General features: G+C 42.8%; 1 protein-coding gene and 1 long non-coding RNA gene across 2 annotated transcripts in view; one reads left to right on the top strand and one right to left on the bottom strand.

Moving 5' to 3' along the window:
- The window catches only part of MAD1L1 (mitotic arrest deficient 1 like 1), a 461,411-nt gene that overhangs the window by 258,796 nt on the left and 177,287 nt on the right, over positions 1 to 25,328 (top strand). The gene's annotated exons all lie outside the window — the stretch shown is intronic.
- LOC310749320 lies at positions 15,285 to 20,446 on the bottom strand. The gene is made up of 3 exons (XR_014541566.1): positions 20,325 to 20,446; positions 17,974 to 18,052; positions 15,285 to 15,306 (listed from the first exon to the last, which is right to left on the bottom strand). It is a non-coding gene; the product is annotated as an uncharacterized lncRNA (long non-coding RNA).

The raw sequence follows: 25,328 nt of genomic DNA, 5'->3' as shown, positions 1-25,328 counted from the left end.
TGAATGTATTGCCTAAAATGCTATTTTTATTTCAATCCTTGCAAATTTTGGACAAGATGGATTGTTTCAAGAAGTGGCAGAGAGACATCTCTAGATTTGTCTGGCAGGGCAAGAAACCTAGAATTAAGTTTAAAATTTTAACTGATGCAAAAGAAAGAGGTGGATTTGCCCTGCCAGACCTTAAATTGTACTATGAATCAGCAGCATTCTGCTGGCTGAAAGACTGGCTGCTTCTTGAAAATACAGACATTTTGGATCTGGAAGGTTTTAATAATGTTTTTGGGTGGCATGCATATCTTTGGTACGACAAGGTTAAAGCTCATAAGGCATTCAAAAACCATATTGTCAGAAAATCTTTGTTTAATGTCTGGATAAGATATAAGGACCTGCTGGAAAGTAAAACCCCAAGGTGGTTGTCACCTATGGAAGCTAAGGCTCAGAAAAAGCTCAATATGGAGGCTAAATGGCCAAAATATTGGGAAATTTTGGAACAAGAAGGTGACAGACTGAAACTGCAGAGTTTTGAAAAATTAAAAGACAAAGTGCGAGATTGGCTTCATTACTATCAAATAAGAGAGGCCTATAATTTGGATAGAAAAATTGGCTTCCAGGTGGATAAATCGAAATTGGAAACAGAACTGTTAGAACCAAAAACTAAGATTTTGTCAAAGATGTATAACTTGCTGTTGAAATGGAACACGCAGGATGAAACGGTCAAATCAGCAATGATCAAATGGGCGCAGGATCTAGGTCATAATATTATGTTTGCTGATTGGGAGCAGTTGTGGACCACCGGTATGAAATTTACGGCATGTATTGCCTTAAAGGAGAACATTATGAAAATGATTTACAGGTGGTACATGACCCCAGTCAAGCTTGCTAAAATTTATCACCTGCCTGACAATAAATGTTGGAAATGTAAAGAAGCTGAGGGAACATTCTTTCACCTCTGGTGGACTTGCCCAAGAGTTAAGGCTTACTGGGAAATGATATATAATGAACTTAAGAAAGTACTTAAAAGTACCTTCCCCAAGAAACCAGAGGCCTTTCTCTTGGGCATAGTTGGCCAATGGGTGCCAAAGAAAGATAGAACATTCTTTATGTATGCAACAACAGCAGCAAGAATACTTTTAGCTAAATATTGGAAGACACAGGATCTACCCACCGTGGAGGAATGGCAGACGCAAGTGATAGACTACATGGAGATGGCTGAAATGACTGGCAGAATCCGTGACCAGGGAGAAGAATCGATGGAACAGGACTGGAAAAAGTTTAAGGACTATCTACAAAAACACTGTAAAATCTTTGAGTGTCAATAGGATGTGGGAAGTAAAAGTAACAGGGTTTGTGTGACTTTGGCCAAAGGTGTGTGAAAAGAAGAATCTAAGAAAAAAAAGGATGAGGGGTTATGAACAGAACAATATTATGTCATATTTTATAAGATGAGGTACGGATTAAAATAATGGAAAATGGGGACATAATAATTAGAATATAACATTAAGTATGGTTGAAACAAGGTTTTGAATTTGCTGAATCTGATTGGAGTAAAGTGGAACACAAAAAAGGGGGATGTGAGGAGGTCAAGACAGAGGGGCATGGAACTTTATAAATTTAAGAAAGAGTGTTTTTCTTTTTTCTGTTTTTCTATTTTTCTTCTTTCATTTTTTTTTTCTTTCTGTCATATATTGTTGTTTTTTTTGAGCTTTATGTATGGAAATGACACATTTTGAAATGATGAATTCTTTGTTTTGTAAAACTTTAATAAATATGTATTTTTAAAAAAAAGATATAGAAACTCCTGCTGTACACTGCATTGTGGTTGGTATTATTATTAATATCATCATCATTTATATAAATGCTCAACTTTCTCTCTAACTGCTGAATCTGGTTATAATATAAAACCATGCATAAAATATCCCAAATACTGCAGCTGCCCTTAGAAAGTAACTTCAGCTCAGCTGCTCTCATTCTCTTAACAACTTGTGCTGCCTACTGGATGCACTTATTCTGTATAGCAAGGAATCTTAGGACTTTCTTAAGGCTGCTGTTTGCGCTTCTACCCTTTCTGCCAGAAGTTTTTATAGTTGAAAGTTGTCTTGGTTTTGCCCTACAGTCATTCTCTTCAACATTCTGGTTTATTCCCAGGCTGTTCTCCGAACAAAGATACTTTCCTTTTGCCATTTGGAAAAGCTGCTGTGTTCCTTGGGGCTGCCTTTGTGAGGCTAGGAAGATGTAATAGTGCTTTGAGTTTGCATAGAGAAGCCAATAAGATCATTGTATTTTCTTCTGCAAATGCAATGTTGTAGTCTTTGCTAATGAGTTTCTAGCACTGTCTGACAAGTAAATTCTATTCCTCTGGCTGCTGGGAAGAAACGAAACACATGGAGAGTTTTTATTTATTTTTCTTGTTTTGAAGAAAAGGCCCTGAACTCTGCAATAGGAAATTGCAAGAAGGTTGCTGTTTGTTGAATCATTTATTTATATATTTCCACCTCACATTTTGACTGGAATGCCCCAAAGCAACTCACAAGATCCATAAAATACAACGGCTGAGCTTACTGTTAACAGTCTTAAAACCATGAAAGAAGTAGACCCATGTGAGGAGAGGAGGGGAACTTGTTGAAACGATAACAATAAGCCACAGCAACAACAATAACAACAATAAAACTATGCTTGGTGCAATACAAGATGGGGGTCAGGAAAAAGGTACTGTATATATGTGAAAATGAACTGCAAACATTTTGGGGAAGTGTCAAAAGATATAAAGTCATGCATGTGTTTGGATAATCTCTGAAATACTGTGGGAAAGCCTGCAGCCTGGCCAGTTCATCCTACCATTTGACCACCCTCTAAAATCTCTGTGGTCTCTTCACTTTTGTGTTATCCCCAGATTTGCACAATGTGCTGTACATTACTTCATCTGCATCACAGGCCAGCACCATTGCCTATTGACTCTGCCACCCACAATGCATAGTGCTGCAATAGTGTCTGCAGCTTGAATCAGTAATGGCACAGGTGTGTAACTGAGCCACAGGACCATTCTTTACAATAAAGAAAAGCTCCAGGGGAGGGAAATATATAGCAGACCTGAAACATCCCAGCTGTGGTCCAACCAACTGGGAAGTTGAGCAGACACAGCAGCTCAACTCAGATTCCCTTTCATACCTTGCATCCTGATTGCAGCATCTGAAGGGATGAAGCATGTGACTCTCACCTGTGCTGAGCCTACTCCAGCTGAGGAATCACACACCTCCTCCCAGAGCTAACAAGCCCCACTTGGCCAGCTAGGGAGCTGGGCTGTGGGCCCTTGCCTGCCTCTGTCTCCTTCAGATGTTCCTTACGCCTCAGAGTCCGCTGTGTTCTTGGAGACAGGGCCCCCTCTGGTGATGGGTCCTGCTGCTCTGGTTCTTGTGCACCGGCCCCCAACCCTTCGCCACCCTCCATCACCCGTGAGTACTTTATACACCAGCCTCTCCTTCTTCACCCCCAGCTTGCCCTGGTGTGTCCCAATCACAGCTACACCTCTCACTGGGATCCTCTTCCTCCTCTATCCTGCCAGTTCATGACAGGTATGCGTGCTAGCAAAGACAATTTTAGAACTTTCAGGGGAAATATGGGTGGGTGGGGGGTTGGAGTAGAGAAATAGAGGGAGAAAGGGTTTAAACAGTCTCCCTATTCCTTTGCTCTAAGTTTCTCTCACTTGAAACTGTTATGAATGAATGAATGAATGAATGCTGTTGGGGCTCAGTTACACATGTTTGCAGATTAGCAACCCTTATTAATGTCTCTGGTTTGCAGCACCTCTTATTTCTGAAATACCTGCCTGCTCTTTGAGTACTTTGAGCGGATGATGACTTTGTCATCCCTCCAAGATCTTGCCAGGCTGCTAGACCCTGTGCCAAGTTGGTTGTAAGCTGCTGGCTATTGTTTGTAGTCTGCAGCTAGCTGCAGATCATGCTACTACAAGCAGCTTACATTTTCATGGCTATCGTACCCTGTGCATCAAGTGCTGCCAAGGATACAGGTTAACAGATTGGGCAGGCTCTGGCATGAGAGAGGATTGAGTTAATTGCAGATGCCGTTCTTCAGATGCTTTGGACTAAAGCTTGCATTGGACACAGCATCTTACAGCTGTGCTGGCTGGGACTTACGGGAATTGTAGTCCAAGCCATCTGTAGGCTGGTCTACAGTATGCTTCATGACAGAAAGCTCCTTGAACTCCCCAATTCTTTCCTTCCGTATGTTCCTCTTTTTGAGTTTGCAAGATGTTTTAAGGATGTTGAATTAGTTGTCCTCAAGTTAAATGAGTAGTGGCTCATCTCCTTTCGTAGCAATGAAAAGATGAGCTTGTGATAAAAATAGAAGAGGAGGAATTGCAGTCATGCTCTGGTGCGGTGCCTAGGCAAAGCTCATTCAGTGTGGTTTATATTTCCTGGATTATTATGTATCTCCTCTGAGCCCCTCCTTGGATGAAATGGTTGCACTTCAGCCATTCCTCCAGGCTATCAGAATATAGCAATCTCAGTCCCTGGAGTTGCTGCAGCCTGGCATACAAAACAGCTATAGAAAGAAGGAGGCAAAGCTCTTAATGGCGAACAACTCCCATAACAAGAGGGAAAATGAAATGACAGCAGAATATGGCTGAATGAAATGCATTGGCAGTCATCTAAAATAACCATAAAAGATGTAAAGTTTACGATCAAAGGCTTACCTCAAAGCATTTTTAATGACACAGTCATTTAATTCTTCTAATGCAGATCAAGGTGGCGTTAGAAATCTACAGCCATCTTACTCCCTCTGCCTCATTTACAAACTTGATGCTGGCTATAGATCATTCTAAAAGGCTTTGGATCAGCAATTATTGGATCCTGGGTAATAGGGAGACCAGTGCTTCAGTACTGATTAAAATACGAGGTCAGCAAGATTTGAAAACAAAGAATTAAGGATTTGATAGAATCATATGTTAACTGGGCAGACATTGCACTCACACTCACCAAAAAGCGAGGAGACACTTGTCATTAGCTTAACTAGGGCTGCAACTTGTATTAACCTTTTCCTCAGATGTTATTCCTGTTGTTTTCTTATTGTGTTGTTTATTCTATTTTGTTGAGAAGGGCCTCACCCTATGTCTCTCAGCCTACCTTCTCACCTCTTTCAAAGCCCTTAAGGCTGGATGCATCTGCCAGGCTGCATCTATGCCAGGTGGTAAGCATGTCTAAGTGGGCTGAAATCCTGGCCTCCCCACTTGTGGCCCATGTACAGCTGGAATGGGGTTCTCTGTGGCTGGTGAGTTGAGCTGGAGGTTGGAGTGCAGAAGACTGAAAATGCAGCTCTGCTGTCTGGGAAAAAGCCAGAGTCCTACTGTCAATGGCTAAACAGTACTAATTTAGGGGACAATGTTGCGTACCCATATTCCAGTATCTAAGGACTATAGATTAAGGTTACCAGACGTCCCTGTTTCCTGGGGACAATCCCCAGATTTACAAGTCAATCCCCTGACAAAATCCACTGAATTCAACTGAAGTTGAAAAGTGTCCCTGGATTCATTGAAAAAAATCTGGCAACCTTACTATAGATACAGACTTCTAGTGGTTTTCCTGCCTAATTCTCAAGCTCCACCCTTGAAATTCATGACCGGAAGACTTGCTGTGAATCTACCAGTGTTGAATCTCCATCTTGCATGACTCATCTCCACCCAATCTTATGATGTGGTCCCTAATTTCTTCTGTAAGATGGGGGACAAGGATGGTTAGGCTTGGTCTGTGTACTCAGTAGAACAATGTTCAAAAGACTCCCTTCCTTTGCTGTTTATGGAAATGCAAGCAGTGCAGTTGAATGGTGAGGCAGGTGTTTCTTTTATCCTCTTCCTCCATCTCGCTTCCTTAGAAAAGAGTGACACTTCCTTCTACAAAATGCTTGCTCAGTGCACACACAGTTTTCACAGCTGTAGAGAAGCTAGTGGGAGGGGGATGTCTTTCTTTATTTTCCACTTTAGCTTTTTCAAGCAGCTGGAAGTGGAGAAAACTGCCGTGGCTGCATTGTCTAGGGTTGTGTGACTGGATTCTCTGTGTATGATTCAGACCTGCTGGTGGATACTGTCAGGCTGGTAAAGGACCAGCTGAACTGCCCAGGGGTTGTGTAGTCCACATTGTCTTGTTCTTCCAGGGATGTGTTTTGTCCTGGGGCTGTATCGATTAACTGATCTTGGAAACAGGATGCGATGAATGGAGACCTTGGGTTATTTTGGGAGATGTCACTGTGATGGGTGGAACAGTCTGAATTTAGCCTAAAATACTCCTTCCTATGTATTGCATTCTTCAGACCCCTAGACTGGGTCTGTCACTTCATTACAAAAGGCCCATGAGTACTGATATGTGTCAGGCTGGCTAAGGACAAATGGTACTCAGTCACTGTTACCTGCAGAAGATGGCTTCATGCTCTGAGGTAATGTCACATGCATTTTCCTTCTACTCTTTCTTCATATGGTACAGTAGTGCAGACATCTAGAATTGCTTCAGATATTATATATGGCTCAAGGTTGACTGTTTTAAGTCAACTAGGAGTTCATTAACTCCTAGTTGACTTAAAACAGTCTTACAGAAAGAGATCAAATCTTGATCAAGACACTTAGGTGACAGAGTTTCCCCACATGCTGGTTATCAGTTTCTTAAGTCCATTTCCTTCCCTGTTAAAAAGAATCGCTGTATTTCCAGCATGAGCTTTGCTGACTTAATTCCATGGTATGTCTCTGTCTGACAGATTAAACTGCTTTCTCATATCAAATGTGTTTCCTATGTTGATAATTGTAGACTGTGATCAAATTGCCTTTCAGCTTTTCTTTTGGCAACTTTGATTTGGGGGTGAGAATCGGCTTCTTCTCCCTGGTTGTCACTGATAAAAGTTTGGAAGCACAAGTGAGCTGCAGGTGTGCCACCACTTTCTTGCTCAAACAACCTTGGAGCATGGATGGAACATGTAGCTTGTTTTTACATATACCACTGGCTTGGGCACCATTCTTGTTCCCAATGCCTGCTTATGGCTCTCAGGGTCCGATCCAGGTTTCTGGGGGCCTTTGGGTACAGGGCACCAATGGGCCCCTTGTTGTCATGAACACACCAGCTCCAAGTGTAATCTTGCAGCCGGTTGCAGAATGCAGTCAGGAACAGGGAGGCTGGGCTTTCACGCCAGCACAGGAGAGCCTGCAGCTGCCAGTGTCGACTCCCCCTGAGCTTGGATGGCCGGCTGATAAGGGGGGAACAGAGAGCAGGCTGGAACACAGCCAAAGCTCCCCGGAAGCCCAAACAGGTGTGGAAAGCCACAGAGACAGCTTTTCGGAACAGGAAAGGGCTGCAGCTGGCTAAATAAGTCCGAGGCGTAGGCGTATAGGAAAGCTGCTAGACAGCAAGCAAAATAAGAAACGTAAAGGTTGAAGGTTCAGTCTCTTCTGTCGACACAGGAAGAACTCCTCAGAAGGGTCAACTGAGTGATATGGGCCAGAGGCGTGCTAGAGCCATCTGAAGATAGTTGCTTGTTTTTTGCAACGAATCCTCCTTTTTAATTATGTACGCTTACTGTGTGATCAAGCCGGGAACCTGGACTCCTCAAGGCACACCTGACCTTACCTTTTCCTTTTTACACTCTCAAATATTTTTGTCCTTTCTCCCACCCCTACTTCCTTTCATCTGTTGGTGTTGCCCTGTTTTTTCCTTACTCCCACATTCCTTTTTATTTTGCTCACTTTTTTCTGCTTTGTGTCACATTCTCTGCCCCTTTATTTGTTTATTACATTATTTGTAATGTAATTTGTAATGTAATTTGTAATGTTTATTATTTGGATCTCACCTTTCCTGCAAGGAGTTCAAGGTAGCGTACATGGATCTCCCTCTCCCCGTTTTATCCTCACAACAGCCCTGTAAGGTATGTTAGGTTGAGAGACAGTGATCGGCCCAAGGTCAGCCACAGAGCTTCCTGACTAAATGGGGGCAGGGACCTTAAAGTGTCCCCTTCATTGCCTCCATTAAGAGAGAACAGCCACTGCCTGCCCATGTGGGAGAGGGTCCCCACCCGACCTGCTAGTAATCAGGCAGCTGCAATACTGCACCTTGGCCTGCTCACCAAAAATTGGATTGTAACCTTATCATTGTTCCTTGCAGCATTATCTTACATAGTTCTGTGCTCTAGCTTTATTCTGTGTACTTATTTTTGGTGTGTGTGTGAGAGAGAGTGTGAAATTTCAGACTAAACTCTCCCAGAGTGCTTAGATACGTGCTCTGCTGTAATGTTTTAACATATGTTGTTTGTTTTTTCTTCTGTCAAACATTACTGACAGCCAGTTATCGAGTGTGTCTTTGTTTGCCATCCTTGTATCATCAACAGACACTATCAGCAATGGATTTCCCCCTGTTTTCTTCTGCATCTGTCAGTTTGTCATTTCAAATCAATTTTTTGTATGCTTTTGATTATTTTTGTAGCATTCATTTTTTTAATCAGAATGTCATGATGTTCTTAGTAAAAAAAGTCCCTTGCTGGAGCATTAAGTACATTGTGTCAATGACTGCCTGTTTCAAGCTGAACTTGAAATGTTGTCAAAGAATGAGATCCAATTAATTTGTGAAGTCTTACTTTTTGTTAACTTCAATTGGTAATAATTTGTTTCATTTCCTTATACTTCGTCTCTAAAAAAAGGAAAGGAAAAGAAAGACCTCATGCCAATTCTTATTTTGTGTGCTCTGGTTAAGCAAAATTTAAGTTGCTACAACCAAAGAACTTTTTATTCTCTTTCTTTCTTTCTTTCTTTCTTTCTTTCCATCAAAAGATTCCAGTATGAAAGTATGAAAACAATTCACGTAACATTAATACAATGCCATATTTTAAGACATAATACATAGCCAAAGTTGCTTGTTTGAGTGTCCCACCCAGAAGACTAATCATGGTTTGTTTTCTGGCAGCAGGCTATGATGTAAAGCTATGGCTTGCTGTTTGCTTATGAATTATGGTGTTGGTTGTTGTTACTTTAAAAAAAGCACTTACAGTTGGGTGTTCTGTTGTAACTCAACAGTTTGGTTTGTTTGGCCACCCCAGTGCACATGCCAACCATGCTACAAAGTCAGAAAGCAAGAGAAGATGGAAAACAAACCAAGCTGTGGAGGAAAAAGCTGGTTTCCGCTCACGTCACGAGTCAATGGTGGTCACTCCTCTCTGCCCTCCATGGGTTCAAGCGGGGGAAAGCCAGGATTTATGAGACAAAAATTCTGGCAATGTTCCCCAATGGGGTCTGGAGAGCTCACTGCATCCTGCTGTGCCGCGCAAGCCCATGTCTGTCAACTTGAAAGGCAGAGTGGGTGTGACCTGTGAGTGTTCCCCAGCCATGGATGAGCCTCCATCTCCAGCATGATTTGTGGTTGGTTCCTCCATAATTTGGACAATTGACATTAATCAAGAGGCGCACCTGGACCGACATATGCTAATGGGCTGCAAACAGTCAACTGCCCAAAGGACTGGGCTTGGCTCTTTGGAGGTATCTGAATGTTTTCTTTGAAGCTCGAGAATCCTTACAACAGCCGGGAAAGGAAGGGGGAGGACAAGGTGCTTTGTGCTTTCTTATGCTTTTCAAATGGTCTCCTTTTTTTTCTGTCCTCCCCTGCATAATGAAAGAGACATTTGCAGCTGCTGCTATGTTATTCTGTTTGTTACTTCGGAAAAGAGTGGGGAAGCTTTTGATTTATGCTCAACAAGGAATTTAACTAGGTTTTATTAAGCCCTCCACTCTCCACCTAGGTTGAAAGGACTTCATTTAATATTATTCCTGGACTGCTGTTGGAGGAATGCAGTGGGGGGGGAATGAGCTGCTGCTGAACAGATGTGTTAAGAGACTGAATTTGGGAAAAGATTTTGCTTTTAACTGTGCCGAGGAAGAACTCCAGAGCGGAATTTTAATGGTGCTGTGTGTTGAGATTCCTGCATTGCAGAGTCCTTGGGATCCCTTCCAACTTTATAATTATATTATTATCTCCCCCCCCTCCATACACACCAGCAAAATAAAAGCCAAACCATGAACCTAAAATGAAGGTCCACAAAAGTACCGACTACACTTTATATGTAAAACACCTGGGCAAATAGGAAAGAATGTAGTGTCTGCACAAGGCATGTCTTATTGGGAAGGGGCCAGCACAGAAAAGGCTCTCTCCCTGGTAACTACATAACATGCTTCTATTAAAGAAGGAACAAAGAGCCACTACTGACTGCATTCACACCTTCCTACAAGAGGTTAAGTACAGTCAGAATCTTCAACTTCTTACATAATACTTCCTATTATGTACTTCATGAATACTTGATTCCTGGCCAGGTGGGATGTAGGCAAAGGCCTCTTGACAGGACCTTCTCCCTTATTTTGCTTCTCACCTGGTTGACCACCTGCCTCTTAGCTCATGGAACTTTGGCGTGGACTAGACCGATTACCTTGTAGTGTAGAGAAGTAACTAATTTTCCAGCCTTCACAATGTTGCATTCAATGGGGTATATTTTTCATTCTGAAATTCTGGGTGCAGTAACCAAAAACTGCACACATCAGTTCTGCAAATGAGTAATTAACCACCCGAAAACATGGATGTGTGAATTTACTGTGAATCATCAGGCCCAATTTTAAAGCAACCAGTACTGTGGGGTGTAGCTAGAGATAATGATCACCAATAAATTTCAGAGAAAAGCTGGAGCAGCTGCATTTTTAAAAAAACACCCCTCCCAACAACCTGATTTGTGCTCATTTCATGAAGTTGTGTCTGGATTCTCCAAGATCAAACAGCCACTTCAAAGGAACTTTGTTGAAGGAGAAGGCATTAGATGAGTTTGATTATGCAAGTGGGAGACTTTCCTGCCAATGATGTAGCAGTATATGTATTTTGATGATGGTGTGAAGCTGTCATTCCAGGTCAACCTACTGCTTCTATTCCTCTTCAGCTTAATTCAGTAGCTGTCTCTTTTTATTACGGACATGTCCCATCCAGAAGTCCAAGATCAATTGCTAATTATGTCATTGCAAATAGAGGAAATGAAAATGCTTGAACCTGATAGGGGCATCCGCAATCTTCCTTCATGCTAACAATATCATCATCTGTGCAGCCCCAAACTGACAATTTAAGGAGATGCTTGACCCAGACATGCTGCCCTTCTCCTCCTTGGGATTGATTCAACCCCTCAGCTGCATGAAGTGTAAATTGAAAAAGAAATAGAGTAAAAAATTAAACAACAAAGTTATTCAACATAGACATTATGGCAAGATTGCTAAGTAACATAAGGCGCATCACGGTAATGCTTCCAGGCATCTGCTTAGGAGGGAAATGACTTCTTCTGAATGCTGCTGATATTTTGTCTTGATGAAAATCATGGTGACTATTACAGCACTGCAAAATGGCAAGTGAAACTATAGAGATATTCTGGAGTCCCGTGCCATTTGATCAGACAGTGAGGAAGTTGGAAAGCCAAGGAAATGTCTGAAGTCCACTTGATGTAAGGCTCCAGATTTCATTTACCTTTTGTTTCATTCATCTTATAACCTGCCCAAGCCACAAGGGCAGGAGGCAGGTAGCAAATGTTACAGTTAAATACTGTTGTGACATAAAATACAACCACGTAAAAATAGTGGGTTGTGTCCAACTAAGTTTTACTCAGAGTAAACCCATTGAAATTAATAGACCTAAGTTAGCCATGGCCATTAATTTTAACAGGTCTACTTGTGAGTATGACAAACATTGGCTACATCCCACTGTGTATAAAGAAATTGGCTTAAAAGGTAATGTATATCTATCACAATGTTACTAAAATAATGGAGAAATAATAATAATATTTATACCCCACCATAACACTACCTTTGCAGTGTGGGAACTGCTGCAATCAGGCCCCTTCCCACAGGGCCAATGGGCTTGCTGTATCTGTCTATCTTATCTGTCTGATCCTTCCTTCTCTGTCTCTGTCTCTCTCCCCTCCTTCCCCCAATATTCCTGACAGAAACTGACTGCAATGATAAATTCATAACACCCTGCTGGAGTGGCATTTCATCTGCCATCTAACTTTGTTTGCCTATGCCCTGTTTAAACCTTGGTAAGAAAAAAAATAAAGCATCTAACAGTACTGAAAGTACGCGTCAGTTCAGACTTACAAAGCTTCTTGAAATCTCATGGCTGATTGGTTGCAAATTAGGATTGATGGCACATCTTAAGTGGGAGAGATACTTGGGATGAGTAATGCTTTCTTTTCACATTCCTTTCACCATAAGTAAGTTGGAACTTATGGTGTGAACCATGGATTTAAGAGATAAAATGTGTGCCAACCTTAGTGAATGAGAGATGTCAAAAGAGACACAATTTCAAACAGGTTTTGTACTTCATAGATCATTGCATTACTTGGTTGATTGGAACTTTGCAGTGATGATCAACCAGAAATAGTTTCATACAAACACAAAACTTAGGAAGAATTCATAGGAAATCTAAAAGGTTCCTATTGTTCAGACACTGTGACAGATTCAATTTTTTCCTCATGGATCAATGCTCTGATAGAGAATAGAAGACCACAGCCTTTGATGCTTCGGTAGCTTTTAGAATTCTAAGATCCAGAGATCTATGTGCTTAGAGAAGGGTTTGTCTCTTAGTTCTGTGCAGCAGTGTAGCAGAAAAGTGGTCCTGAAATTAGCAGCTGAAGCAAATGCATTTGAGATTGGTAAGTAAAACTTGTACTTTTGTATCCTACAAGGTTTTCGTGGTGGTGATGAAGCCTCTGTCAGTGATTGACTGAGTTGCCGTAGTGTTAGAGAGACAAGGGGCAAGATGAGATTGTGTCTGGCTGCAGCTGGTAAAGCTGTTTTCATCCTAGAGAGGATGCCTGTGGCTTTGCTGACTGGGGATGGTAAAAGATAGGTAGTCTGAAATGTCCAAAGAGCTCCAGGTTGGGGAAGGTTGTCCTAGGCATTGGTCTTCAACTGCTGGGTGAGGACCCACCACTGTATTATGGCCTGATCTAAGATGGGTTGCCATATCAGCACTACCACTGCAAAAATAAATGGTTAAAAAAAGAAAAAAGACTCCAAACCCATCTGATCTGATTTTTTATTTAATATAATATTCGTATTCTACTTTTCCAACAACAGATGTTGAGCTCAAAGCTCACAATAATCACAGTAGCATCAGGAGGGGGGAACCATTGTAAACGCTATAATATCAAACACAGCAACATATAAATAATGCAAACAACAAGTTCATCAAAACAATTAATACAATTCCGTAAAATCATAATAATTCAAAATATCAGAAAGAGCTGCTGAGCACCAGCCATAGGACAGATGGCATCTTCTGTCTGGGCTTCCTCTTTGCTCTTTGCTCTTTGCTCAGTGTACCAGGCACTAAGATCCTTCATTGTTTGTAAACTTTTCACCCTGCTGCCCTCGTGCTTGAACTGGGTGCAAGGCTAGGCGCATTCCATCTCAAGCTTCACATTTTCTGTGGAAAATGACTGGTGGAGGCAAAGGCTGAGGTCCTGAAGAAGCAGCTCTGGATCAGAGTTGGCCTGCATGACACCTTTATCCAGAGAGTTGCTGAGATTAAACAGTGTATTTCAAGATGCCAAGTATTTTATAAAGTGCTCATTTCCATACATTGTGAGGTGGGGCATTGCAATTAGAGGTTTGAACAGTACTACCCAGCTCCTGTTTGCTGTCCTCTCAAAAATGGTTTCTGCCAGTTGTGGAATATTCACATCCATCTCAGTTGGGCACTGAATAAGATGGTTGAGGTGCTTCTTCCTGGGGCCCATGACTTTGTTGTGGGTCATGGCCTTGCAGATGGCTTTGGCAATTGCCGAGTCCAGGAGTTAAGGCTGGGTTCTGCATCTGAAAACTACCATCCAAGGAAATGAAAAAAGAAGCCTAGGAGAGATGAAAGTAAAGACAGAAAAGTCATTGAGCTACTGCAGCGGAGAGACCCTAGCCTTATTGATTAGGTCATTGCATGGGCCCAGATGACAAGTGTAGGGCAGCTGTGTGGTATGTAGTCAACATTGAAGCATTTTCATTGGTACCCACTTCACCATGACATTAACATTAGACCTTTGTTATGGTGCATACATTTCTCAGAAGCTTAGCAGAACAAGATTTAGCCATCTCTGTCTTTGATATGGCTCTAACCCCTTTCTCTTTCTCTACACTCTTTTTATTGTTGCTACATGAAGCTGTATAAGCATCTCATAGAATGGACCAGTTCATTCCCATGCTATAAGATTTTCCAGGGCTTCGGGGGGAGGGATATAACGAGGCTGTATTACTGGATCTTACTTTTCCTGAGCTGTACGTAATGAGCAAGGGAGGAGTATTGATTTAGCCTCGTTGCCATGTCGCCTATAAATATGCATGAGGATTTGGGGCTGTTTAACTGTGCTTTTTAATTCTCCTTGCATTGCTGACTCTTTCAGTTGAAGGCTCTTTGCACGCATAGCGAGCTGCTGGGTGACAGCCCTATTCTCACAGTTTGGGACCTTTCCAGTGTGTGTTAATCCCAAGTCTGCAGAAAACTTCAGTACGTAAAAAATAAAAGGGTGAAGAATTTCCCTCCAGTATAGAAATTGGAAAAAAATGTGGTGGAAAAAGTAGAACTTTATAGGCCACAGAAAGGTCTGAGAGCACAAGATATTTTCCCAATATTAGAGCTGAATGGGTCTCAGCTTATACACAATTCCAGAATGGAAGATTGTCTGGGGTGCCCATGTAAGATGTCCTGAGATTTCCAAAGCAAGACCCAACCATACACTTAGTAAATAAAGTCACAGAAAGACAGAAATCGCTTGTCCAAACAATTCCTCCCATCATACCTTAAAATCATTGCCAAACTTGGCTGTAATGTAGCTTCACCTGATCGTAGTTTCTGAAATTATTGGTTTCATATCTGTGATGGGGGTGGAGGGTGGCATTCACATGGAAGGACTATTGGCAAAGTGTGGTTATTATGCTGTCTCCTTCCACCTCCTCTGCTCATGACAGGAGAGGAGTGGGAGGTGATAATCCCCTGGCAGCTCATCATTTAACACCTGTCCAGATGCTGATAACTGTTTCATTACAAGGGGATTATCTCAGGGGAATAGAAGTTTACAATGGAATGTGAGTCCACCCTAAATCCCTGTATAATGGAAAAACATGCCCTTTGGTGACCACATTTCCCAGCCATGGAGCCTCCAAGCTATTCACTGTTTTGCACTTGCAACAATGGTGCTGTAAGCATTAAAAATAAATTTAAAAAATGCACTTACTGGTGCCTGGAGTGCTTCTCCCTATAGAAGTGAAGAGAGGGGGAAAGATTTTGAGTAATAAGTGCAATACTGTAGATGGAACATAGATACTGACTTTTATTTAGTGAATTCTCCGGGAACTTGAAAAGAACGTCCAAAAATCCTGGTCACTGTTTTCCTAAAGCTGAGATGCTAGTGCTGATGTAACAAAAAGGCTAAAATTATAAGAGAGTTGCCTTCCAAAAAATGCATCACTCATAGATTAATCCCACTATCATGAATCTTCCCTCTAAACTAAGAACCACTGGGTTCAGTGGGTCTTGCAGCAGAGTAAGTGTGCACAAAACTAAGATCCAAATTGGACAGGCAGGAATGTGTACAAAACTGAAATGAAAGCTAATAGTCTCCCATGTAGATGTGATGTGTTCTGTATAACTAGGGCAGTATGTAAAGGTAAAGGGACCCCGACCATTGGGTCCAGTCATGACCAACTCTGGGGTTGCGATGCTCATCTCGCTTTATTAGCCAAGGGAGCCAGTGTACAGCTTCCGGGTCATGTGGCCAGCATGACTAAGCCGCTTCTGGAGAACCAGAGCAGCACACGGAAACGCCGTTTACCTTCCCGCCAGAGCGGTACCTATTTATCTACTTGCACTTCGTGCTTTCGAACTGCTAGGTTGGCAGGAGCAGGGACCGAGCAACGGGAGTTCACCCCCGCCACAGGGATTCGAACCGCCGACCTTCTGATCAGCAAGTCCTAGGCTCTGTGGTTTAACCCACAGCGCCACCCGCGTCCCCAGGTGGTATGTACTTGGTGCTTAATCTCCATCCATCCAATTCAGGAATTCCAAATTCTGTCCTAATTATGTGACCTGTATAAACTATGCAACCATCTGTCACAACACACATCAGGTTCTACTTACAGACTTCCCCCTGAGCATCTGGTTGGGTACTGTGAGAATAGGATGCTGGACTAGATCAGTCTCTGCTCTCATCCAGCAGATACCTTCTTATCTTAGTTGTGTTCTGCACTGACAGAAGTGGTTGTCAGAGCCACTTAAGTTCTGGATTAATGAGGTTGCAATTGCTGTGGTTAGGCTGCAGTCCTTTACACACCCGGGAGTTAGTTCCACTGAACTAAATAGGACTTACTTCTTGGGTTTAGCAAGTCATAGACAGAGTCAAGGGACCCACACAGAATTTCACAGTGAATCTCAGAACAGTTACCAATACCACCACATGAGAATACAGAAATAACTTTCTGTATTATTTCATGTGCTGCCAGTGGGGGGTGGGTGATTGAGCACCATATCCCATCAGACTGCCTCCCCCAAACCCCCAAGAGGTACCCGGGGATAAATCAGACAGTGAGCTGGCCCTATCACCAAGGATGCAGAGACAAATGCATCGGAGTCGGAAAACCCAACCTACTTGGAGGAGTGCCTGCTTTCTTGCCTAGTCCTGTGACTCGGGACACAAACTCTTTTTCAAAAGGTGAGCTTGAGGAGTGTGTCAATTGTTACAACAACGTCTTAGTTTATGCCTAGCCATGAACTTAGATTGCTGCAATACCTCTTAACCTGAATGCTTTGAAAACTGACTTGTGTATTGTGTACATTAAAGCCTTTCACAAAAACTGAATTGAGAATCTGACTGCAGGACCTGGTGTGTGTGTGTGTTTGTGTTGGTGTGTGTGTGTGTGTGTGAGAGAGAGAGAGAGAGAGAGAGAGAGAGAGAGAGAAGAGGAGAGATAGATTTCTTAGGTTTTGCATAGGTCAGCTCAGTGAAGAATTATGTTATGGTTCTGCTTAATCTGAAAATAATAGCATCTGGATCAACAGAAACACTTGATACTACCTCCTATGGGGTCTCTTATTACTAGATTGTGTTCTTTTAAGACAAATTTTGATCTGACTGATCATTCCTCTAACATTACTAGCAATAATAACACATTTCCCCTTTCCCCTTCTAAAGGCAATATTTTCTTTTTTAAAAAAAACAAAACCAAACACAACACTATGACTATTAGGTGTCCTAAGCAGTAAAGCTCATTACACTGAAGTTTCTCTTTCCTTTAAGAGATGTATCATTTAGAAAGAGGAGGCCTCTCTACCCCATACTGCACTATAATTCTTCCCTTCATGTTTGAATAATAAGGATTCCAGGCTAGCTTGGAGGATTTGTGCTACTTTTCTCTCCTGGGATATCCCCTTTAAAATCCCTTCTGAATTAATTCCAGAAATGAGCTTTATAGGAAAACGCAGAATTAAGTCCAACATGAAAGAAGGAATTATGCTGCACAGCTGGGAGTTAGCTTGAGTGGTTAAGTTTCTCTTTTGGAGTCAACATGGGCAGGCAGGGCGGAAGGGGGGGAATCATTTAGAAAGGTACTGACTGGGATCCAAAGAACTGAGAGCAGGACCAGTGGGACTTTTTGCCCTCTGTTTTTGTTCAGCAGGCAGGATCATCACACGGCATTTTGCTTCTTGAGGCAGAACAGTAAATTCTCTTTCCCCCTTCCCAGCGAAGGTGCATAGCACACAAGTACGGCCAAGTTATTGGGGCATGTGAGGCAGAAAATCTCCCTGGAAATGAAAATGGAGTAATCAAATAACTAACAATCTGCTGTGATTACACTCTGCCTAATGATAGGACTGGTTCTGGCAGCAGGCTCCCTGTATGATGCAAATGCCTGATTATTTCTTTTACCTTTATCCAATGCTTCCTTCAGTGTACAGAAGTAGCTGTCAGTTCTCTGGATCCTGGACGTTGTGTTTTCCTGGTGTTCCTGTAAGAATAAAATAATATTCCCTTTTGGCTCAGTCTGAAGGCCCATCTGCTTTGACATTTGGCTTCAGACTGCAGTCAACTAGGTACTCATAGGAAGCTCACAAACAAGCCATGGCCTCCAACTGGCTGTTGCCCTTTGAGTACTGGTATTCAGTGTCTCTGAACCTGGGCGATCTGTCATGGTTACTAACTATTGGTCTACTTCCTCTCCTCCATGAACTTGTCTGCTCCCCTTTTAAATGAGTGGCCGTTGCTATATATCCTGTGGCAGTGAATTTCCATAAAAAAGGTCTTGCGTGAAATACTGTATTTTACCTGAATCTCTGACCAATCAGTTTCATTGGATGACCAGGAGTTCTAGAATACTGTGAGACAGACATCTTCTGTCCCCTGCTTCTGCCTGTGTGCTGGCTGTACTGTTTACTTGTCAGTCATTTATGTGCGCATGTCATTTGGGTGGAGGGCCTTGCTTGATCCCCTGGGTGTGGTCATATGCCATAAAAGAGAGAGTTGGGTGGTTGGTGAGCATGTTTGCCTTTTGTACCGAGGGCAAGATTGGGATGCTGTTCAGATAAAAACAGATTAGGCTTTTCCTCTAATCAGTTGAACAAGCCTGAGCAAAGAAGCAGAATGAAGGAGCTGCTGCTGCAGCAAAGCTGAGTTTTTAGGGAGAGGATTACTCTTCGTTTGCAGTTGCCATGCAATGACTGAAGGGATGAGTTCATCCAACTCCTGAACATTTGAGGACTAAGCCACAGCAATCACAAAGGGAGAGCAAATCCATACAAACACGAGACCGACTGTTTAGTGCTTTCCCCACCCAGCCAGGCTCCCTTGAATCAGCACAGCATGCAAGGATTTGATGCTCTGCAAGGAAAAAGCTGCTGAGGGACCAGTGGCTGGGGAATGGAAATCATGTATCTGTTCCATAGTGGTGGAAATTTTTGCAGGGATCATAGTTAAGGTGGGAAGAGTTAACCTTCCTGTGCCCTGCAGTGGCAATGAGTGTAGCACCCCTGCATCTTATTATAAAGCAAATTAAATCTCTTCCCCCCCCCCCCCGCAATGGTTCTAACTGTGTGATTAAAGTAACATCTAGTTTGACTCTAAACATTAATGGAAAGGTAACTGTTCCCAAACTTCCTTGAAAAATGGCTTCAAAGATTATTTGGATATTGGTCACAATCCAGTCACGGTTGAATAAGCCATTGATTTCAACGGAAAAACTTGAAGCATAAGCACATTTTTTTGAAAACCCTCTGGTTTTGATTGAACTTCTAAATCCCAGTGACTTTGAGTGAATTACAATACATTTTAAACACGACAAATCCAACCTGAAATGTAGATAACTAAGTATAGTTTTAACCCCACCCCACCCCCACCCGTCTTTACTCCAAGGAGCTTACAAATACATTTTGGCAACAAAAGAAAAGGAAAGAAATATGAAGAAATACTCTCCAGTTGCATGTCCTTTGTTTCAGTTGCAAGGAAGGATAAAGGCAAAGCCTTGACCAGTAAGGTAGTCATGAGGGTCAACAAGGGGAAATGGCAGCAGGTTTTATTTTTCTTACTTCTTTAAATACTGACATGCCTTTCCTGCTAGAACACCGAATCAGGTTAGTGGTAGATTTAAAACAAACTCAAGAGCTCTCAAGGAAAAGTTAATTCACAAAACTTGCTTGTGTCAGCCACACCTGATAGGAGTGACTCAAGCAATTTGTTAGATCAGGCTGACTTGTGCCCTTTCTTGCCCATGCCTGCCATGTCTGAAGTACCAGGTCAACCTTATTCCTTAGAGGTGACTTCAAGGAATTCCATTGGTTTCTGCCTCTGCATTATCTATTCTGGGAGCCAGTGTGGTGTAGTGGTTAAGAGTGGTAGACTCATAATCTGGTGAACCGGGTTTGATTCCCCGCTCCTCCACATGCAGCTGCTGGGTGACTTTGGGCTAGTCACACTTCTTTGAAGTCTCTCAGCCCCACTCACCTCACAGAGTGTTTGTTGTGGGGGAGGAAGGGAAAGGAGAATGTTAGCCGCTTTGAGACTCCTTAAAAGGGAGTGAAAGGCGGGATATCAAATCTAAACTCTTCCTCTTCTTCTTCTTCTATTCCCCACCATCATTGCATTCAAAACTACAAAAATGCTCACTGAATGAAACAAATTCTGTGTCCCTGATGCTCATCCCGCCACTCTTAACTAGTGGGGAGAAGCAGCTCCAGCTCCAGAGTGTCTGCATAATGTGGTGTTGCAAAACAAACGAACAAACAAACCTCTCCTTGATATGATTTCCGAATTGTCAAAACCTTATCTTTTGCCATTCTTCCTGCAAGATGGTTGTAGATCTTCTATTACAGCATTTCTCTCTTTCTCTCCAAAACAGTGCTCCAGTCATGTCTGTATTTCACAGCTGCCTGGAGATGATGAGATAGATTTTTCATTGAGTCAGAAGCTATTTTGCTTCAGATAGACACCACCTACTCTGGTTCACTTCCAGAAGGAGGCAGTGTCAACAAGAGATAGTTCTGAAACAGTTATTTAGGACTTACACCTACTTTTTATTAGAACTTATGTATGGCACTAACAACATTTTGCAAGTCTTTCTCCTGTGCCCTCCTTTTCACTTGATGTAAGTATGTTGGACATGTACTGCATTGGGTTAGGATTATTAGCAATTTCCCCACGTGACCATCTGCTGCTATTTGAAACAGTATAAAATTCCATCACAGAAATTGCCTCATTTCCTTTGCCTTATCCAGTTGCCTCATCAGGTCTTGAATTGGGTATGGGAGCAGCAACAAGGGAATTTGTCCCTTCCCTAGTGGAATTCTCAATAAAAATGTCAAAGCTTTTCACTAACATGGAGGAGAAGTTAGCTGCTCTTGTGCCATGTGATTCCCAGGATTGAATTATTCCCAGGATTGAATTGCTGATTGAATTGTTGCACAGGGGGCCTTTAGTGTGATTTGGTCATATGGGTTTTAGGAGCACAAATTAGGGCTGGACTGCTGCTCAGCTATCCTGCTTGTCAGCTTCCCATAGGCATCTGGTTGGCTGCTGTGAGAACCAGATGCTGGATCTGGCAGTCAGGCACTTATGGACCCAGGTGAAAAAATCAGTCATGATTTGATTTGTATTTGACCTTTGCATTTATAATTGACCTGATGCCTGAGTAGGAACAGCACAACTTATTTACTGCTGGACCAAGGATGAACAGCTTTGGAAAATGCCAATTTGATGGGACAGAATCCATCTTGGACTTTTTGAACCATTGCTTGAAAAAGGTCTGTCTGGACCTGTCTTGTTGGCCTTGTACATCTTTGTCAGCAAAGTAATAAGGCAGTTAAAATATTTCTTTGTCCCTATGATACAACCTGTGCTTTCTCTTTATTGTTGAGCTGCTTTATTAGGTAAGAACTTGCCAGTTGGTATTAAGTTTGTGCTTTTCCTTTATGAAAGACACTCCTTGGCTTCATTCTTACTTGAAGAGGTCTGCAGAAGACCTGCTTACTTGAAGAGTAAGGCAGAATTCAGGCTGTAAAAGACATATCCTGTCTCTCTCTGTGTTTGTGTCACCATAAAGCAGTTGCACTGAGGAGGGTACTGGATCTATTCTGTTGCTCTTGGTTCAGCAGCTAGTGCAAAAGGACTCCAAGCTTCTGTTGTCCTTTTTTCTGCAGGCCCTTTGTCGAAGGGTTTCTAGCTCCTCCACAGTCAGTTGTATACAGTGGAAGGCATCCTCGGGCTGTGAGCTTTCAGATGATAGAAATACATTAGTGATCTTTCCCGGAAATTTAAAATGAGATGGATTCTGTTACAGCCCTAAAGTATTGGCTCGGAATTGCAATGTGTTTTCCAGCAGGCGTCTGTCTTTAAATGGAATGTAATCTATCCCATTGACTTGTGTGTGGAGAACCATGTAAGAGTAGGATGAGCTCCACCACCGGCTAACCTGGGATGCCTGCAAGTGCATATTCTTGCAAGGTCTGTGCTAGAAAAAGAGGGGGATGTAGAGTTCAAGGGCACATTCCCACCAGGCAAAAACTCAAGGAGGGTGTGAAGGAAGACCAGCGAGGGATGTGACTGGGAGAAGGTCCTGATGACCAAACAGAGGGACTTCGATGGCTGCATGTAGTCCTTGGGTCAGAGGTACCCTCACCCCTGCTCTAGCAGGCAGTGACAGGAAAGGTATAAACCAGTCTTCATCAGTATGGTGGAGCTAATGGGACTCCAAAACATCTGTAAGGCATCTGGTTGGCAAAGGCTGGCACCTATAATTTCTGTTTGTTTGTGCCTCCCTTATTTCACCAGCAGGATCAAGTTGGTACCTCAAGTTGGGCCATTGTGGGGCAGAGCATTTAGTTCAAGTATGTGTTATGTTGCAGTGGTGGCATCAAACCACAAGATCGTGGGCTGCTTGGACTGTCTGAAGGGAGGATGCGGATGTTCCACAGCCATCTCCCAAAACTCTACAAGCTTTTGAAAAGCTTAACGTTCAGTAACATTCACATTTTCTATTTCATTTTCATTTTCGACATGTTATCAGTGTGAACAGGGAAGCTTTCACTGTGCTAGATCCAGGTAGAGTCAGGGGCAGAAGTAAATCCTAATATACCTGATATGATTGTTGCCATAAAATGTAATGCATAACCTGTAGTCCCTGAAATCAGTGACTTTGAGAGGGTGAAACATTTTGGCTTCTTGTACTTCTCAGATTCCTAGAGATAGACGCCTTGCAATCTAACACAGTTTCCAAAGTTTTCAGAAGTGGCAGAACAAATAGACGTCATGGCCATTTATGACTTGGTCCTGATCCACAGTATCTTACCACTTCAGTGAGGGGACGGGGCCAGGCAGGCACATGCATTGTTATTGGCTGCCCCTGAATGCTGTCATGGCATACATGCCGACAAAATGGTCTCGCACAAACACAGGACACTTTCAGCCTATCTCTACTAATCCTCCTTTGTATGCGCCCCTTCTCTGCCTTATGACAGTTCCAGGGCACTGACTGCTTGAGCGAGGTTTTAAGTCTTGCATTGTGCTGGTGATTTTTAATACCTTCCGGGGACCCAGCCTCCAATGGCATTTTACATAGCTGTGCTCTGTTGTTTAAATGAGGTGTCTGAGCGGCTGGATACGTGTCACTAGAGGGCACTAAAACAGCTGTGAGATATTTAACCTATAAGCTTCTATGGTGTTTGCTGCCACCTCTGAGAAAGGAAGGAGTGAAAAATGGTCTTTTATATTTCCAGCTTTGCTTTTGAAATGGATCAACTGTGAAATCATAAGCTATAGTACAGATTCTACATAAGGGTTTATTGCTGGCCAGGGAAGTGTCGGGCTGCTGCTCTGACCATGCATTTTGCTCTTTGGAAAAAGAAAACAAAGTAAAGCTAGCTACTTTGTTTTCAGTTTATTGAGCAAGCCGAGTGTACAAACAGCTGCCCAGTTAGCGAAAACCCTTTTTGGTTTCTTACTTTAAAACAAAAACTTGGAGGTTTGCATGACTTTTCTCACAGAGGCTCAAAGTGGATCACAAAGTGACAAGGGACTTTTTTGCCCTGGGGGCTGCATTTTCTCGTTAGCAGCTTTCCAGTGGGTGGGCTGGTGGGCCCAGAGGCAAAAGTGGGTACAGCAAAGAGCATTAATCCTGCTTGGGACAGTAGGTACGTTCCTCTCAAAAAGTCAGATTTCCACATACGAGGGGCAGAAGTATGTGGGTCAAAGACCCAGTTTTTTGAGGGGGGACCCATGCACATTTATGTACACACAGAGAGAGAGACAGGCTGGGAGCCTCAAGGGGACCCCTCTGGAGGCATCACCTGGGGCAAAAAACCTGGCTAGCTGCCTCCCCTCCCCTCCTCCCGGAGCCACAGCACTGCCACACACTCACTTCTGCCCTCTATCCAGGCAAGTAAGAGGCATTACAGTGGTACCTCAGGTTAAGTACCTAATTCGCACCAGAGGTCCGTAATAAACCTGAAACCGTTCTTAACTTGAAGCACCACTTTAGCTAATGGGGCCTCCTGCTGCTGCCGCGCCGCCGGAGCACGATTTCTGTTCTCATCCTGAAGCAAAGTTCTTAACCTGAAGCACTATTTCTGCGTTAGCGGAGTCTGTAACCTGAAGCGTATGTAACCTGAAGCGTATGTAACCCGAGGTACCACTGTATCCCAGTTCATGGACACATTCCAGACAAGCTCAAACACTCCTAGGGTGTGGAGCAGGGGTAGGCAACCTAAGGCCCAGGGGCCATATCCGGCCCAATCAGCTTCTTAATCCAACCCACGGACGGTCCGTGATTCAGCGTGTTTTTACATGAATCGAATGTGTCCTTGTATTTAAAATGCATCTCTGGGTTATTTGTGGGGCATAGGAGTTCGTTCATATTTTTTTTTTCCAAAATATAGTCCGTCCCCCAACATGGTCTGAGGGACAGTGGACCGGCCCATGGCTGAAAAAGGTTGCTGACCCCTGGTGTGGAGCAAGGCTGTCAATGAGCAGGGACTGTGACGAGAGGGTGTGGCTTGGGGAAAAGGCATGGGCTCAGGAGAGTCTCAAGGGGTGGATTGTGAGTCAGTGAGAGGCCCATTCAGCCCCCTCCCCAGGTCTTCCCCTCCCCCGCTTCCAATAAATCAAGCAAATCAAGCTTTTCCGTTTTCATCAAATGGATACTTTGCAGCTCCTCATAGTCTTTTGTGCTTTTGTTAGCCCAGTGAAGGGCTTTCTTTTTTGCTCTGACTTTGCTGCCAGCTTCATTTTGCTTTCGTTTTGAGTGCCGCTAGAGAGTCAAATTGCCAGTTCCACCTGAGCATCCCGTGCTTTATTGAAAATCACAGGGGCCATGAGAAACTCAGTCACCATTACCAGATGCTCCAAGACAGTTTCAGCAAATGGATTAAATTTGTCCCCTTTACAATCCCCAAGGGGCCAGCTCCTGGATGCAGAAAACCACTGGACATCAGTCTCTTGAGATTTACCGACTGGGTGGATAGAGTCAGGGCCAGACTTGGTTGTGGGTCCCTGTGTGAAATATATCCCTCCTCTCCCAGTCTAGTTCGATTATACCGTATATATAATTCATACACCAGTATCTAATGCATACCTTCTGATCTGAGATGAAACATTATGAAAAGGCGTTTAATTAAATATGAAGTACATAACTTCAGGATGTATATAAATTATACATGTGTCTTTATATGTAATATTAATTGATATGGCAAAGTTTTGTTAGAATATTAATATTTTGATTTTTAACACCAATAAACATTAAA

This window comes from Podarcis filfolensis, assembly GCF_964270895.1.
Source record: "Podarcis filfolensis genome assembly, chromosome: 14".
NCBI classification, from domain to species: Eukaryota; Metazoa; Chordata; class Lepidosauria; order Squamata; family Lacertidae; genus Podarcis; species Podarcis filfolensis.
The sequence above is the reverse complement of the archived record's forward strand: the minus strand, read 5'-3'. Positions and strand labels throughout refer to the sequence as shown.